The sequence below is a fragment of the Gallus gallus genome, chromosome 1, assembly GCF_016699485.2.
Source record: "Gallus gallus isolate bGalGal1 chromosome 1, bGalGal1.mat.broiler.GRCg7b, whole genome shotgun sequence".
Classification (NCBI taxonomy): Eukaryota; Metazoa; Chordata; class Aves; order Galliformes; family Phasianidae; genus Gallus; species Gallus gallus.
Window position 1 is genome coordinate 108572715 of NC_052532.1, and position 12254 is coordinate 108584968.

At 37.2% G+C, this 12254-nt stretch overlaps 1 protein-coding gene and 1 long non-coding RNA gene across 3 annotated transcripts in view; one reads left to right on the forward strand and one right to left on the reverse strand.

The window, feature by feature from the left end:
• DSCAM (DS cell adhesion molecule) overlaps positions 1-12254 on the reverse strand; it is a 463922-nt gene that overhangs the window by 255279 nt on the left and 196389 nt on the right. The gene's annotated exons all lie outside the window — the stretch shown is intronic.
• Positions 1-12254, forward strand: part of LOC121107534 — a 94308-nt gene that overhangs the window by 80579 nt on the left and 1475 nt on the right. The gene's annotated exons all lie outside the window — the stretch shown is intronic.

Sequence of the window (12254 nt, forward strand, 5' to 3'; positions counted from 1 at the left end):
CACATAGACATTCCCTTACAGTCATAAAGTCATTGTTGTTTTATCAGACAAGACGTTAACCTTGGACTGTTTGAATCATCTAAGAATGAAGTCATCGAAAATGTGGCAAATCATGCTTTTGCTAAGAAAGGATTGCAAAAAAAGGATGTATTGTTGATGCTGTTAGTAATGTTCATTTTCTGTATGAGTCCTGTAAAAAGTTCAGCAAGTAGCAAAGTAGCTGTAAACCTCAAAATTTACCTCAGTTTGATATAAAGCTGAGAACCCACCTTGCCTGTAGGATACTGCAGCCTACAATGAGAAGTTAAGAATGCATGGATTAAGTACAAGTGGCTTCTGCACTAAGAGGAATATGGCCCATGGACAGTTGTCTGGAGGTGGGGAGTGGTAGTGGAAGACAAATCCACAACAGGTTGGGATTAGAATCTAAACAGATTAGATGCACAAGTCTTAAGAGAAGTCAGTAGGGCTTTTGCCCTCCATAAAAGAACTTAAAAACTGATAAGCACTTGGTGGCACAGTAAGAGGAACCTTTATTTATTTATTTATTTATTAAGTGCAGCTGAGATCCCTTGTTTTTCCTATAGTAGCTATTTTATCTCTCACTGAAATCCCAGAGGGGAGGCAAGATCTTCCTATGTCCTGTCTGTCAGAGCTTTAACAGCTACAACCCGATCAAGGAAAGAAAATGAGGCTTATTCTTGTTGCTGAAATATTCTTTCAGGGTTAGGAAGATAAATCCTAACATTGTTGCCCCTCCAGGTCTTTGCATTTTCATCACTTGTCCTCATTTAGTTCTACATCTACTTTAATAAATATTTAACTGCGTGCACCAGCACTTCCCATTTACTCTCTCCTTAGCTTAAAGATTAATGCAGATATCTGAAGAAACAGCTTAAAAATGGGAAAAAAATCATTTTGTTCATACATGCGCTTAGATACAGCCATGTTTAGCTCATTTGCTTAATGGGACAGATTCCACAACTGTGTATGACTCTAAGAGACAGAAAATATTAGAAGACAGAGAGGAGAGGATATTTCTTCGCAAAAATTTCCTATGGATTCATTTATGATTGTGATTGTCATCACTGGAATCAACATTAAAGCTACTGTCGTCTTCAGCAAGATCAGAATTTAATTCCTATTTTAGTTTTGCTTACTTTTCCCCCATAAACGAGTATAGTTGCTGAGTTCCTTAATTTCCTTTTATATGTTCAAGGCAAAGGATGAAAACACAGCCTAACATGCATTCTCAGTATAAATTCTCTATCAGATTCATCAAGGACAAAGAAAGCACTGTGCACACTTGGACTCTAGGCACATATTAAAGTGTGACTGCAGCACTCATAGGCATAGTGGAAGCTGCCGTAATCTGTCTAGCAGGGAAAGTGGTATCCATAAAACCCAGGGAGATCAAACAGAACTACCTGAGACTCTAAACTTTGTCACTTGTTATTTGAGTAAGACAGATTGAAGCCAGCTCTGGTACACCTCTAACAAATTCAGCTTATTTACTGAGCTGGAGGTATGCCTATCTGGAAGCTAGGCACTGGTACAAATGATAGCTATTGACATTCACAGTTTAGTTTTCAAATCTATTCAAGCTATCCGCATATCTTAATATAAATGCTATTCTTTTTAAACTACCATATTTGTGTGTGCTTGTTTAATCTAATGATGCAAATAAGAAGTTTTGCTTTCTGAAGAGGCCAGGGAGCATATTTGTACCTCACCGCTCATTAGACACCCCAGGATCCTGGGCCATTGCAGCACGCTGTGCATAACAAGAAATTGCATTTATCAGGGCTATGTAATACTCAGAATCTTTCAGACCTTGACAGCATCCATATGAACTCAGACCTAATTGTCAACAAGGTCACTCTTTCCTTGATCTGCATGAATACTTTTACTTCAGCTCTAGAACTGTGACCTGTGAACTTCAGCTGACATTCACCAACACCCTTTGTTGCTTTCCACTGATTCAGAGCCAAATTATTCTTATGGTAAATTCTTCACTCTCAGTGGATTTCTATGGTGATGGACTTGAATACAATGTACCAGATTTAATACAATTTTAACATGAAGTACTAGTGAATAGCAAGACACCTTTAAAAGAAAACCATATTTCAAATTTCCTACTTGTATTTAATGAGTTCTAGCACTGCATTTTAAGATGGCTCTATGTTTAGGCTGCGATATTGCATCCATAAACATAATGTAGTACCAATAAATATTTCTCTGTTGACATGCAATGCAAAATTCTCTCTGTATCCATAGATCAACATACTTTCATCAATCTATCAGTCTGTCTGACTACAAGTTAATACATCTGCCTCTATGCATTTTTAACCTTAGAAAATCTGGCTTGGACTTCAGTGGAAATCTCTAGATGTTTCTGAAAACTTTCACAATTTACTTGTCTCCAAAGCATCAATTAACCACTCTTGAAACACTTGAACTCTTGTGAAAAGAACAAGAACTATCTTGGCTTAGAGTAAACCAAGTTTAATATCTTACTCATATTTCTCAGAGGAAAGGGGGAGGAGGGCAGAAGAAAAGACCACAATCCTCTGTATTTTATCTCCTTAAAATACCTTTACCAATCACTGTCACATTTTGATCAGTTACACATGACAGTGGGTCTGCAGAAGCATGCTGTAACCATAATGAAGAACAGTTTCTCCTACAGCTCCAGGCATATGCAGGCACCTGCACATTTTGCAAATAAAACGTCAACATGACCAAAATTCCCTTGCCAGAGAAGCCCAAATAGAAAGCAACACAGGAAACAGCCTTCCCAAATGCAACTCATTTTCATATCCTTCATCTAACCATTAATATCAAATAAATCCCTTACCTGCCTTTGTGGGGATAACTCTTCAATCCCACATAGTAATTCTGTTATTGTCTCACTAACTGTAAATGCAGTCCCCTTAAGAAATCTAGCAAAATAAAAAACAGTGAATCATATCATCTTGAAAACAAGTCCCTTTTGCTAAAAACAAACAAAAAAAGAAACAAACAAAATAAAAGAAGTAGAAATGCCAATGCTGCAGATTAATTTTTTGACAGTTGTTCTCTCCAAAACATTTCTTCATTTAGGGCAGATATATCATACAGTACTGAAAGGGTATTCTGTAGGGTTTTTTTGTTTGTTTTTGTTTGTTTCTTAGAACAGCTGTTTAAAATATCCCAAACTGAATACACAAGTGTAACACCATTCCACAGGCATGATGCAAGTGCAGTGAAGACAATATGCAGCTACTGTTCTAATGGCCAGAGTATCCTCTCTTCTGCCTACCTGTGCATTTCATTGTACTGAATATTAAGAATTATATATAGGTGTCTAGTTATAAAGAATTAAAAAGCAATCATATTTTGCTGAGACTGGATTAGATTTCAGACCACACTAAGATTTTTTTTCTGTGTGCAGGCTTTGTAGATGAAACGCCAAAAGCAGAGAATCTGATCACAGTGACCTCATTATTGCCATAAAGATCCTCCAGTGGACAGTAAACGTGATGAGCTGCTAAATAATTGATTATTTCACAAACTTAATGCAGAGTGCTTTTCATGCATCAGTACAACATACTATTTTATAGGCACTGGTGTGTCAGCAAAACTCCGAGCCACTCACCTCCAGTTCTCGCTGAATAGAAAAACAAAGAAGTGGGAGTCAGAGGCAGTTCCCTTGAAAGCTGAAAAGCGTGGTTTGCCATCAACTTATTCAAAATTGAACTGCAGTAAAGTTTTGATTCAGCTCTTTACACTTAAATGCAAACTTCTGATATCAGTTTTACTGAGGAGGAGATGCTATTTGTTTTTGGCAATAATTTCATATGCTTGGTAGCTTTTAATGGAAGTTTTTTCCAGCACATAATAATCTTTACTTCATTCACACACAGCATATTCTTCTGTGGCAACTGGTATTACTCCCAACCACAGGCTGGGATGCATCATACCCTAAGTTTCTTTTTCTCCAGTGACCATGTAAGTTGGTCAAACAGACAAATTAAGGCCAAGAAAAGTGACCAAAATGTTAGGTTATAAGACAGAAAGTTTCTGAAGTAGGACATTAGAGACAGAAAAGCTCAATTTAGTAATCCCTTCTTAGAGCTGTACCAGCTTTGGGCTCCCAGCACAAGAATGATATTGACTTGAAAGAGCCCAGTGGAGGTCACATAGCTAGAGAACAAATTAATGTTCAACCGTGAACATGGTTAAATACTGGAACAGGGGCCCAGAGAAGTTGAGGAACCTCAGTCCTCAAAGCTATCCAACATTTGACTAGTATGGCCCTGAGAAACATAATCTAATTAGACTTGTTTTGAGCAGGACACTGGGTTGGATTAACTTCTGGAGAACCCTTTCAATATAAATTATGTTGCTACAAGGCATGATGAGGAATAGAAGACTTGACATCTCTAACCTAATTTCCAAACCAATATAAAATATTACCCATTTAAAATATATGCACTGGATTACTATGCAAAATCTTTGATTCAAAGTTTAAAGCTGTTGTGAACATTAACATTTCCAGTGGGGACAGAATGAAAATACTACATTTACGCCTTAAAATAAGTCAACAAAAAAATAAAGAAATCTGAAAATTAATAAGTAATTCACAAAGTCAACTTTTTTCCTCTTTCCCAGTCATGTTTACTTATACCAGACCTAAGAGAAACGTTTCCCTCCTCTGGAATAAATTTCTTTTGTCCTAAAATGGCAATGTCACTTAGGAATAACTTCACATTCTGAAACTGTATGCATTCACAAGTGAGAGGGAAACAAAAAATATTGACAACCAAACTGCGAACAACTGTTAAACTCTTTGGGCAATTGGTATCTATGTATATATTAGGCAGAAGAAGAATATGCGTTGTTTCAGTCATTTAATTATTCTCAATTTTCTCTGATTCTGATGGTGTTTCATCCAAGCGATCTCATCTGACTCTCTCAATAAATGGAAGGTTATATTTTAAGAACCTATAGCAAAATTTATTGGTTTGGTCTTCCACGAGAACATAGCATCTAAAGTAAAAACCAGAGCTAAACTGTATGCGTGAAGACATCCATTTAGAGTTCTCTAGCAAAAACACCTTAGAGATCCAGGCAGAAAACTCAACTGTGGTGCAAGTTAATTATCAAAGTTTACATGACAGATTTACTGGTATGAATCATTTGCCATTTTAATGCTCCCTCCTGTCTAGTTTCTTTCACTCACCTTAACTTGACATCCTTATTTATTTAGTATGACTGGATGGCCCAAAATGATAGTTACTCTGACAACTAAAGAAATTGAGAACAGCATGACATCAGTAACAAGAACAGAATGCATGAACAAAGAGAATATAAGAGTATATTTTTAACTTAAATCAAACTATAGGTATCTGTGCCTCCAGAACTCAACCTAAACTGAGCATTCTGCAATTTGAAGGCAGATCTGTAACTGCTTCTCCTTGGGAGCATGGTGTCAGTAGGTCAGATGGAGAGACCTAATCTTCCTCCCTGTTTCCATCCTGTCAGTATGGAAGTGAAGGTAAAAACAGCTGACCTGGATATACAGGTCTGAAGAAGAGAACAACCCCTAGCAGGCAGATCATGTAAAGGGCACAGTCAAAAAAAGAGAAAAAGGTCAAAATGCATCAAAATCAGAATGGAAATGGATGGAAAAGGTCTGTAATCAGCCCAGAAAGGTCCTTCTCAGACCTTGAAGGTTTCTTGAGATTCCTCTCTGAAATCTTTGTTACTGAGATATTTTTAAATACTCATCTGGTCACCGAACACATATAAAGAAAAACACATCTTTGCTGCCACCGTTTCCTGAATGAGTCCTTCAATCAGAATGTTATTGTGCAGCTAGACGACCAAAACTCTAACAATAACTCACATTATTTAAGCAAAATTTTAGTAGGAAAATGCATGTAAAAACTTATATTGACGTTTTACTTGGGTTATAAAAGCAAAAATTTGGGCAATGCCTGAAATTAAATAGCTGGTATGGTCTGGTTCTTTACCTTTTCCTCATCTCTCCAAGCTCCCCAACACCATTTAATTGCTGCTCCACTCATATCCTGTTTTTACCTTAAGCAATCTCTTTTTCATTGCACAGCAGAAATGGCACCTGCAGCTCTAGGCAAGACTGCAGACAGATATGACTGGACCTAGGAAGCATTAGATGAAAAGGAACGTAGGGTACATATGTCATAAAAGGATTATTGCCAAAGCTTTAGGAAGGCCAGACATGACCAAAAAGCAAAAGCCTGAGGCAATCTTCAACAAATTTGGGGAAATGCCTTATGACCATATCAGTGGTTTTATCAAACACCTCTAACAATTGCAGGGAAACATCAGAGAGCATAGTCTGTAGGGTGTGTCATTGCAAAGGCTCAGTGTAGTTGAGGTGTATTCTATACAAATAGAAGTTTCTTATTTTATCTTAGCAGTAAGAATCTAACAAGCTCTGTGGAGCATAACATCTACTGCAAAGGGTGAGCTTCACACCATTACAGCTGAACCAGTTCTGCACAGACTTTGATTTAGGTATCAGGAGGCTCCTCTCTCATTTCAGAATTATCTCCCTGCCCAAGTTATAAGCATGAAGACATCCCAAATATTCTAAACAAATTGAGCTCTCTGCATACACGACAGAAATTAGGACACTTTGCAAGAGACTGGATAACACTCCAAGAGACTGTTATCAATTAGGATCACAAATCCCAGACGTTACATGTTTCCATGTGAGCAATAGTACTAAACACGCAGGTAACCAAAATGCATGCTTCGTCAGATTTCCAAGAAATCACCAGACATCAATCACATTTCACAGAGAAATAAAAGCTCTGCACTTCTCTGTAATATGCATTTCCTTCTATCACTCCGTATTTTCTGTAACTATTGGTGGCATCCTGTAACTATTGTGCACCTGGGAGAAGCTGGCTTGTGGATGCAGAGAATATATGCCTTATTTCAATGTTAAAAAAAAAAAAGTTGTTAGCATTTCATTTTATCCTGTGTTGAGGTGATCCAGAGAGGATCCTGAAATACTTATTTTCATTCTTTTAAATAACCAACATTTACCAATGCTGAGTCAATCTTTTTGAAGACCAAGAGATATCTGTTCTTTTCAGTAGATTCTATAGGCATATGTTCTGAACATCAAATATTTTATTCTAAATGAAACAAACCAATGCTTCCAAACCACAAGGTATGAAAACTTACCAGGAAAATTCCATATCCTTCTCAGAAATGTAGCTGAAAACTAATCCTATTCATGCCATATTTCATCAGTCCTTTGGAATGCTGAGGCCGCTCTTGCTAGGGAAGATTTGTTCTACGTTACTGCTGCAGATACCAAAACTCCATTACCATGTAGACTGTAGAAATGTCAGGAAGGAAACTCTTATCTAAAAATCAACAAAATTTAGGGAAAAGGACAAAAGTCCATCCCAGACTCAGGTGGTTCATCACTCTACTTGGATTAGGATATAACAGTATTTGGGTTGCTACATTAAAAAAAAAAACAAACAACTTTTTCCAAACAAAGAGAATAAACATGATATAAAAGTACTGAAGATGCAGCAGACCTGTAAATGTCAGAAATACAAAGATGTAAAATTCCATCAACTCACAAAGACAGTTGAAAAAACTCATATGTAGTGTCATTCTTGCAAAATACACCTGAGACCAAATGGGCTTACGTATTTACTAAAACAGGACTCTCTTAGTTGGGAAATCAGAAGCGTTGAAAGGAAGTTATATTTGCTGTACACAAAGAAGAAAAGAAGAAGAAATCAAGTAGCACCTACAAGTAAAATGAGATGTCTGATACTTAGAAGAGGAAGAGGTCTCTTCACTTCCTAAAATTTCAAAGTTATCACCAAACAGGAATATTTGGCTTTAAAGAACAGAATTAGGATGTGAAAAGACATTTAGATTCTTGTCCTTTTTTCTCCTTCCATTTTTCCTGTCTATCTGTCATAATGCTGACTGCAGAAAACTGCCTCCAAAAAAAGAATTATCTTGCATATATATGGTATTACAAATCAAAGAATAATTACTCCAAGAAACAAATTTTCAAACACAGGTGCCTACAGTAGGCATATAAAATGTTTTTGTACCCTGATTTGATAGGAAAACTTAGGCCCTTGTTTGAATATATGATCCCAACTAAGAGCCAGGAGAAAAGATGGCTCTGTAAACTAACAGTAGGAATTTTTTAGTTACTACACCTCTGAGATGCACTGATGCTGAACAGCTACTCTGAAAGCTAATGGTCCAAAACCTATTCAAGCGCAATGGGAGACTTTCAATGACTCCATTAGATTTTTGGATTGGGCTCAGAAAGCTTAATTTAAAGGTCTTTCATGGTGGAATTTCACTCTGCCCAAGTTTTGCTGTTCCCAAAAGCAGCAAACAAATCTTCATTTTAGCATCTTAGTTAACGTTAATTTTAACTCCAGAATATAGGGACGGTCTACCTGGCAAATGCTGATTATTATATTATTCTCGCTACATAAGAAAAGCTCTGCATAAAGACAGGAAAAACAATTCTTTTCACACCAGCACGGCCCACATGTTGCCTTATCAGAACTGAAATTTGAGAGCTGAGTGGCAATATTATTTCCCGTGCAGAGCTTTCTTATCCAGCTGTATCTGCTGTAAACCATACTGTGTCCGTCAAGTCCATGCTACATCAAACAGCTGACCAGAATAAACCTCCACAGTCTTAGAAGAGGCATCCAATATGTAACACCAATAAGGAAGTACAGAGGAAGGGAACAGTGTTTCTAGGTTTTGCTTAACTGGTATGAAATAAAATATATCTGGGAAAAAAACAAACAAACAAACCAAAAAAACAGAATTTAACTGGAAATCACTTCAGTAGAACCAGCACACAGAAAATTGACAGGGAAAAATTCTGAGATTTACTCATAAGGTGTATCCATGATCTACTCCAACTGTTAGTGCCAAAACTGTAGCTCTAGGCTGTGGTCAAGCATGCCATGCAGCTGAAAAATTCAAACATGAGAGAAATCTCATCTTTATGTTTCCTTTCCTTGGGACAGTTTGCTACTGTAAGATCATCCTCTGATGGCAGATGCCTAAAGTTCCTGAGAGACCAAGAATCCTAGCCAAAAGTTCACCGAAGTCCATGTGAGGGTTTTCACTGATGGCACATGCTCAGATCTGGGCAGATAAATAGCAGAGATGGAAGGTGAAAGTTTTAGAAAGTAGCTTGAAAGTGTTCCAGGTTGCAGAGCTGCCTTCTCTAATAGAAATGCAAAGCACTTATTCCACCTCCCAAAATATGGTCTTAAAATGAGCTTTAGCAATTCAGAATTACAGGAAACAATGAAAGAGGAAGATGGCTGAAGGAGAATGCATGAATTTCTACAGACTGACATTCAGTTACCATATCCAGACCTACCCATTAATTCAACCTAAATAACTCTAAGACTGATGTCTTATAGGAGACTTTTATTGTGTGTGTGTGTGTGTGTGTGTGTTCTACACCCTGTTCAGATTAGTTCTAGAAGTTTACAAAGCAAATTATTAAAACCAGGAAAAAAAATAATGGTTTGGGGTAGCAGAAGTTGGTTGACTAGATGTGGGCATACCTGTCATGAGGAAGAATCAGTCACCAGAAAGTTGTCTGTGAGTAGGATTCACATTACATGCCTAGTCAGTCTACTCTGAAGGCTGTAGGATGTAGTAATTTTATTGTTTCTGTTTCCAGGAATTTACATGCAATGGCAGCACTTATAATCTAACACCGGCACAATCACATCTGGCAACGTTGACTGGCCAAAATCAACATCCAGACAGAAATCCCAAATTCCCTCTAAATAAAACAGTAACAGTGATTCATAGCAAGTATATCAAAAGCACCACAGTAACACTGGTATTAGCTATTTCTCCTGATACACTTTGCAACTACATACCAAGTATACTGGCCAATAACTAGAGGATGCTGAGAGGAGTTGCCTTAAAATCCTTAAAAGAAGAAAATATATCATTTATAGATTTAAAAAAAATGTAATAAAGTAGCAGCTCACAATAATATTTAGACTAAGCTTCATAAAAGGAAATCTGATGTTTAACACTCAAAATCACACTGATATAATTTATATTTGTTGTTTTGTGTTTTTTTTTAATCTCATGCACTCATGTAAACAGTGTGTTCTGAGCAAGGCACAGAAGTATGTTGAAAAGAGAAGTACATCTGATTTCCTAATAAATTAGAAGAACAAGCAGATCCTTTAGGAAAAAAATATATCAACAGAAAAAAAAAAAAGACCTTGGAGTCTCTCTCAGATGTCAAACACCATTAAATGAAACTTTGTTGCTAGAGAAGATAAAAGCTGTATTTAAAAGCCTTGCCAAAAATGTCCTTTTCAGTACTAATTAGCATCAATGGTCGAAGCTGCTAGAGCAAAAGAAGAACAGAGAGAGGGAGGACAAGAGAAGTAAGTACCATCACTGACACTAACAGGATTTTTTTTTTAAGCTTTGTCTCATGATACATTAAAGAGTATTATTCTTTTAATATGAAGTCCTAAACTTACACGTGCTGTGAGCATATACCCTTCTCAATCTGCTCTAAAATCATGTCTAAAAGCATACAAAAAAAAAAAAAAAAAGCCACACATGGAAAGTGCCTGTTCCCAGAGTTCCCCCAAACATGATATTAACAGTTCCAAAGCCCATAATGAAGCACCGGTCTCCTTGTCATTCTTGAGAGCATTTTTGGTTCTCACTTTGGGACTATTCAACCCATATCCCAGACCTCTGGAGAAAAGATTAAATTATAATTAGAGAACGTTTTAATGAGAATAAATCTACACCACCACGTGGCTTTTCTCTTCATCCTTTTTACAGTCATGTGCATGTTACGGATATTGTAAAGTGGGGAATGTTATGGTTACAGCAATCACATTCACTGATAGTTGCAATAGATGTAGTTTTGTTTGTTTGATTGTTCCAGTTTAGACTGTCAGAAACAGATGTGTTAATGAAAACATTATAGGTCAAGAGATGTGAGTGTTTCTCATAATTTGGAGTCTAAAACAGGTTATGAGGCCTGTTCAACCCATTGCTGAAACCAACTCAATCTTAATTTTTTTTTTTTTTGAAGAGCTTGTGTGTGCTTTTCTTCCTTTCCCTGCTGCCTCCAATGCACCTGGCACAGCTTTGGGGAAAAATAATTAAAAAATAAAAATAAAAAAAAACACCTTTTCACTTGCATTTTCATCTGCATTTCACTTTCAGTCCTTTCCACAGTTTGGTTTCTCTCAAAAAGACACTTCATCTGATTAAATTCTCTTTCACACAAAGTTAATTCGGGAGCAGTTGTGGAATCATTGCCTTTCTAGGAGTATAATAAGACAAGAGAATTCCTATATTTCATAATTACTGCTAACTCAAAATGTGGGTCATTAGCCCCTTGAGCCTTTCATGTCTCTTCTTGTCATAAGTGGCGTGACAGGGGAGGAAGAATAAACAAGCTTTCCCTCTCACACTCAGCATACAGGCAGCCTGAGGCACTGAAACCCTCCATGCATACACTGGAAACAGCACTGGCATGATAGCTACACCAGCTTTCCAAATCTAACCTGTCATTATGCTTCAGTCCTATTTATGAGGGGATCCTCCTTCATCTTCCTTTTAGACTGACTTAATGCTCCTAAGTTCTACAAATTGTTGCTAAATACTTGAACCAGCCTTCCCAAAGATGAAAGCTTTCACTATCTTGGCAGTATTGGGATTTATTATTGGAATGGTCGTGAAGAACCTGATCCACACAGTGGATCTGAGATGTAGACATGCTGTCATTATCAGCAGGACCTCCACCTAAGTGAACATTTTAGTTAGCCCACCTAACTTCGAACAGATGGAAATGGGTTTGCTCACTGTCAGTCTCATATGAGAATCAGAGAGTTAATCATGAATGTCTCTAGACATCACTGTTACGCTACTGAACATGCTTTCTTTGGAATTTCAAGTGTGTGGATATTAATGCAAAGAAGCATGCACTTTTGCTTATAAACTGAAATGGGGTCTTCAAAAGGTCCAAGGGATGCTTTTTAAGGAATGACCCTCAGTGTATGTAGTGCTTCAATGCAACTCTCTTTCCAATACTAGAAGTGACCAACTTTAGCGTTCCCAGAGCAGACAAGCACAGTGATTGCTCTTAAAGCACATCAACTGGCGCAACCTTGCTAGAATTCATCAAGGATAATTTGGTGTCTAGG